We start from the raw sequence: 7,047 nt of genomic DNA on the forward strand, positions 1-7,047 counted from the left end.
ATGCAATGCATGCCACTAGTTTCTCCTGTATGGAGAAACTAGTGGCATGCATTGCATTGAACACATACTTTTTTTCCCCTGTGCCATTCCACATTATTACAATTAACAATTTCTGGACATTTATGGTTTGATTTCTTTGTATGTATGGATCACTTGGGTTGTTACCAACATCTGGTGAAAATTTCATGTCATTAACACCTCTAGTAATATATTTACTGAGAAAAATGTTGACGTGTTCAATACTTATTTTACCCACTGTAAATACGTAAAGGGGTGCAACGATTCAGAAAATTCACGGTTCGGTTTGAAATTTTTTCGATACAAAAAAGAGAAATGTCCATGCCCCTTTTAACTTGAAATTTATTTAAATTAATTAGAAACATTTGTTTAATCTCAAAAGTACAGTTTTTAAATTAAATGTTGCTGAAACAGCAAGTTCTCAGTGGATCTGTGCTCAAAAGAGTTGTCGAACACAGATTCACTGATCCTTCAACACAGAGCATCTTCAGAAGACAAGCTGAAAGTAAACTGTTTGATACGGTTCGATGATATTGGTACATGTATTGTTGCACCTCTAATTTATTTATGTTTGTGTATGTATATGTGCATGTGTATGTCATAAAAAGATGATCTGGATCAACATTTGTCTGACTTTCCAGAGACAAAAAGCCTAAGTGTTCCCAACTAAATTGTCTTTTCTATCATTTGGTCATTTCATTTGTCCAAAGACGATCAGGTTTGTCTCATCTGATTCATGCTCCTGCAGTGACAGACACTAAGCTCTGCTGTCTCTTCCTGATGATTGAAATGAGTCGTCACCATCAACGAGGTCCCAATTTGCACTTTTGCTGCCAGGCAGACAAATCTCATGTGACAAAGTGTTTCGTTAAGTAATATAAAGTAAAAGGAAAGTCACTTTTTAAACGGTTGCTGCTGTTTAAAAAAATAACGCTGCCTGCACGGTCTGAAAAGTTGTTTGCAACAAAATGACTGTTAGCATTTCTGCTCCGGTGATTTTTCTGAGCTTATTGCAGATGTAAACAAAACTCCGACATTACATTTATGGGCAGGATTCAATTTTCTGCAGAATGTACACTGGCTGTTTGCAATGAGAACATGATTAAAATAAAAGGAAAATGTTTGCTCAGTAATTACATTTCTTATTCCACGTGTAACATTTTTATGATTACTGTCAGTGTAGTATTTCTGATCATTTAAATATTCTTAGCGTACAGGCTTTTAATGGAAAACGTCTCTCACTAAATATTCTGAAGGCAAATCTTTTTTTACATCACCCTCCACTGCACCCCATTGTGTATTATCACACAATTTAATATTCCCACATACAACCCAGTAACTGTTTCTTGCACTGAATACAAATGATCTTATTGAAGCTTTTTTGTGGTAGAGTGCAACATTTCTATTTATGATACATTTACTGACTGTTGTTTGTTCAGTTTACATTTAATTTGGTTTTTCAAAGGTCTGCCATTTGTTTGGACCCAAATAAATGCATTTTTTATTTATTTCATGTGTAGAAATCAGTGTAGACATTTAGAAAAAGTATACACCTTTGGTATTTGACTTTTATAAGCATAATTCATATTCTCATCCTGCACCTTTGAACGTGAACAATGAAAACTGTCAAAGTCCCTGATCTTGTGTTCCATCACTGAGCATTTATAGTAAAAAAAGTAGTTTAACACTCTGCATGAGGAGTTTCTGCAGGTTATTGTTGTTCAGCAACAGTAAGATCTAGGATCATGACAAAGGGCGAGTTAATAACATTTTAATATCAAGCTGATCCTGATGCAGAGCCTCTAAAGCCTGTGGGGAAAAAAAAAACACTGAACCAGCTCAGATTTGCTCACGAGAACGACAGCTGCAGCAACAACCTGAAGCTGCAGCGAGGCCACTGAACCACTGTGAACAACAGAATGAAACAAAATATTTTAATTTAGATGTGAATTCAACAGAATCGAGTCTGAATGAAAAGCCAAAAATATTTAAAGCTCAAGGTTGCTGTGAAGACGTCTCTAACGGCATTCCAAATATCTTTTCAAGACGTTTAATGGCCAATTATGAACCACAATGAGAAAGATTGATGTGAATTTGAAGATGAAATGAGGCTGAATGATTGTGGTTTTAGGTATTCAGTCATCACAGCGGTCCTCCTGAGCTAACCTTGGACACCACTGGATTATTCAGACTGACTAAACTTCACTCTAAAACTCATGATAATGTTGCATCAATTTTTTGTTTTGCTGTAAAAAGGATAAAACCCCAAAACCAGTAAAGTTAGGAAGTTGGGTAAAACTGATGGGAACAGTCGAGGGAGACCGGGGACAGTTGCAAAACTTTTTGCATTTGACTCTGTTACTCAGATGGTTTGAATTAGACAAACCTAATTTTAATACAATAAACTTACATCTGTCCGTCTGTTAATAGTCAAAACCATTTATAGATGATTAAAGCACGTACATGCTTCACAATTTGCATTTGAAAATGAAAAGTCAGATGTTGCAACTAACCCCAGGGCCGGGGACAGTTGCAACATTGCAACCACATTTGGGGGTGGTTGCAACATGTTATTAATACAATATATTTCACTGTAAATAAGAAATTTATTATTTTTATATTTATTTTATTGCTACATTTATAAAAAAGAGTTATAATGATATTACAGTGTTATTTATTTATTCTTTTTGAGCAATGATGAATATAGATTTGCCTTGATGAGTAGACCTTATATACAGATATCAAAGACTGATATAATGGCTTTTTGAGACAAGGATAATAGAACTATTTGTGAGGCAATTAAATTTTGTTTTTCCTATTGTCAATGTACACTGCAAAAACTGTCCACCTAACCAAGTTTTAAAACCTTATATCCAGCCCAAAAGTCTTTTTGATCTTGTTTTGAGACTGATTTACTAAACAAGAACTGATTGTGTAAGAATAATTTTGTTTTCAGAATGTGTAAGATTATTTGTCTTGCTAGTCTGAAAATTTGACTCAAATTCAGTCAAAAATTTTCTGCCAATGAAGTAAGAAAATTTGACTTGGTAAGATTCTTGAAAAACTTGATTTGACTCTTTTTTTTATTTCAAGAATCTTACAAAGTCAAATTTTCTTACTCCACTGGCAGAAAAATTTCCCTGAATTTGAGTCAAATTTTCAGACTAACAAGACAAATAATCTTACACATTCTGAAAACAAGATTATTATTCTTACACAATCAGTTCTTGTTTAGTAAATCAGTCTGAAAACAAGATCAAAAAGACTTTTTGGCTGATATAAGATTTTAAAACTTGGTTAGGTGGACAGTTTTTGCAGTGTACACCTACATTGTGCAAATTTTACATTGAAACAATGGGATTTTAAAACCATTGTTGAAAACATTAACTGTAGAAAATACATCTTAAACACAAGTTTTAAACTATAAAATTGTCATGAATACCCAATACCCTTTTAAGTGTAAACTTAATTTCAACATSTTAATCTCATCTGTATGTGCTCTGTTTTTATATGGATTTATCGTATGGGGACAGTTGCAACAACTGTTACAACTGCCCCACTTCCTGTCAGCCATGATAAAACCTCATGTGTTAGCTAAATAAGCTGATCTGATCTACAGTATATTAGTTAAAAATCAACATATCACTTGTTTAAACCATATAAGTTTGAGCTGGATCACAAAAACAGTGACAACAGTGTAACAAAAATAAAGCTGAGCAAAAAAAAAAAAAAACTTTGTTACCTCAAAAACAGTTTTTTTTTTTCAAATAAATCCTGGAGCAGTTTTTGAATCTGTTAACTTTTTCTCTGCAAGGTGGGACATCTAACTGAGCATGTACAGTGTGAGTGTCATCACTCTAGCTTGTTTCTGTTTGGAGAAAAATGACGTGTTGCAACCGTCCCTTGTTGCTACTGTCCCCGGTCTCCCCTATACAATGATTTGCAAATCGCTTCAACCCATATTCCATCTAATACAAGACAAGATATTTAATGTTCAAACACAAAACTGCACCAAACATCATTGTCCTGAGTGACACAGTGAATTCTGCACTCTCTGCAAAAACAATGAACAGCATCACAAGTCAGGCTAAAACAAACATGTTTAATGATGCTGTGCGGCTCCAAAAAGTTGGAGCTCATCTGCATAAACATAAACTTTTCTGTTGCGACTATTGTCTCCTTTCCCTGTGATTTATTAAAGAAACAACTCGGCACTGTTCACACATTCTGTTCATGCCGCGCCGTCCCGTCCACCTTACCCTCATCTGCCGATGCCAGCGCAGGTCGAAGCGGTGAGACCGAGGTCCTGCTGACATTCTGAGAGACGAGCTGAGGGGTGAGACGGTCTGAGGGCGGGGTGGGGTGAACATCGTCTGCGTGCCGAGCATCAATAAAACATGAGGCGTTCAGAGATTTGTGTCCGCCAAATCACTTTTATTTATGGCGCTTCTTTCGCACAACACTGCTGAAGATGTAATCAGCGAAGCGGTGATCTATGCCTGCACTCCTGCAGGATCACTGAGGGATGAACGGGGACTAAATTTATTGAGGCCGCTCGTTATTTGGAAACAATGGCGCAGCGTCAAGAATAAACACACCTGCAATACCCAGAGGAGACAAAGGTGGTTCTGAAAGATGTCTAATTAAAAGCTGATGGATCTGCATCAGAGTAAATCTTCAAAAATAATATATTTTAACATTTATTGGAGAAAAAGACACTGAATAAGTAATTCTCGAACATTTTGACTGATGTTTGTTTAGTTTCAAACTAAACCAAAAAAAATTAAAAATAAAGCACCGCCTCACGTAAAATCTTCATTAAAACTTCTTTAGCCATCTAATTTACATATTTCTCATATTTAAGTGGACCATCCATTACAAGCTCCTGTTTACTTGGTAATTAACTTCTCCCAGGAGGAGGTCATTGTTGTTCTGCATCCAGTGTCCATCATCACTCAGGACACTTGGGGTTAAAAAGGTGAGATTAAAATCCTGCTGATGTCCCCGGAGATGAGCTGTGCACCGATGTGTGTGGTCTACTGGACCCCCCCCCCCCCCCCCCCCCCCCCCCCATCTGTTTGCTTTCAGAGTGTTAATAAAACATGAGCCTGTGTACCCATCAGATCACTTTTATGCTGTTTCTCCTGCATAATACAGCCGGAGATGTAATCAGCAGAGCAGAGTAGCATTTTGTTGACAAGAAAATTACAGAATATCACTGAGTAAACAAGGTGGGGGTATGTGCACTGCCGGGCAGCTGGATGCTCACATGATTATCGGGAGAAAATCCATCTCACCAGGCTTCAGGGTGTGCAAATGATGGCCGAAGTACAGAAGTTCAAAGCAACGTCCTGTGTTGAGACATTTCAGACAAGTCGTCATCAATGACGGCAGCTTCTAAAGTTATCAATATAAACATGTTTGGCACCAATTTCCAAAACATGGCTTTGGAGGACCAAAACTGACATAATTAGAAATAAAAGCAGAAATATAGAAATGGAACAATAAATAAATAAATAATACACTTAAAATGCACAAGTTAAATTTAAAAAAGAACTTTACCTCATGTTTTATAATTTAATTGACCGTCATATTTTTCCAGCTTAGGCCCAATAAATTATATATTTTAGCACATAATTTTTTGTAGTGCTTTTCCTTTCACCTGTACATGTATTTGTGTTTCTTAAATGATTATATTAAATTATTTCTTAAAATAATTTTTCCTACAAGTTTTTTTGTTTCCATGTATTGCTTTTACGTTTCTCTGTTTCCTGTTTTTACTTTACCTTGTGCATTTCTACCTCGTCATGCTGGGCGGAGCTTCTTGGGTCAGCTCCTCTCCTATTGGTCAACAGAAAGGAAGGAGCAGGATCCATGTGCAGATCCACTGTGCATGCTTGTGCTGCCTCAATTTAATGCTTAAAGTTTAGTTGAAAACATGCACAGGTAAGTGCTTTCTGTCTTGCCTTTGTTTTAAACTAATCTTGAAACTTTAAGCTAAGCTAGGCAGCACAAGCATGCATAATTAAAGGTAAAAACAAAAAAATTTATATTTTTAAAACAGTAAAATGTAAATTAGGTTCTAAAATATAGAATTTATTGTAACTTAGCTGTAAAAACAAATATGAAGGTCAATTAAATTGTAAAACATGAGGTAAAATTGTAATTTTTTGATTAAGTGGTGCATTATAAGTATTTATTGGTCCATTGATATATTTCTGCTTTTATTTCTAATCATGTCAGTTTCGGCCCTCCATACATGACAGACTTTTCTGGGCAAATAAAGCTAACGCACAAACTGAAGTTAGAAATAAATACATACAGTATCACTGCAAAAACTGTCCACCTAACCAAGTTTTAAAACCTTATATCCAGACAAAAAGTCTTTTTGATCTTGTTTTGAGACTGATTTACTAAACAAGAACTGATTGTGTAAGAATAATAATCTAGTTTTCAGAATGTGTAAGATTATTTGTCTTGTTAGTCTGAAAATTCGACTCAAATTAAGTCAAAAATTTCTGCCAGTGGAGTAAGAAAATTTTACTTGGTAAGATTCTTGAAATACTTGATTTGACTCTTTTTTTTATTTCAAGAATCTTATCAAGTAAAATTTTCTTACTCCATTGGCAGAAATTTTTGACTGAATTTGAGTCAAATTTTCAGACTAACAAGACAAATAATCTTACACATTCTGAAAACAAGAATATTATTCTTACACAATCAGTTCTTGTTTAGTAAATCAGTCTCAAAACAAGATCAAAAAGACTTTTTGGCTGATATAAGATTTTAAAACTTGGTTAGGTGGACATTTTTTGCAGTGTATAAATTGAACACCACAGTATGCAAAAACGAGAGATGCTCCAGCTCTTCTTGTTGGATTAATTTTCAAACTTTGATTATGTTCTGCCACCCTAAAATCCACACTCCTATTCCAGTTCAATTTTCTATTACATTAATGATGGATAGAAACTGACAAGAGAAGTTGCTGATGTCGTTTATAATCAGGCTCACGGTGGTGTGGTGTCTGCC

The sequence above is a fragment of the Austrofundulus limnaeus genome, unplaced genomic scaffold (genome assembly GCF_001266775.1).
Source record: "Austrofundulus limnaeus strain Quisiro unplaced genomic scaffold, Austrofundulus_limnaeus-1.0 Scaffold176, whole genome shotgun sequence".
In the NCBI taxonomy this organism is placed as follows: Eukaryota; Metazoa; Chordata; class Actinopteri; order Cyprinodontiformes; family Rivulidae; genus Austrofundulus; species Austrofundulus limnaeus.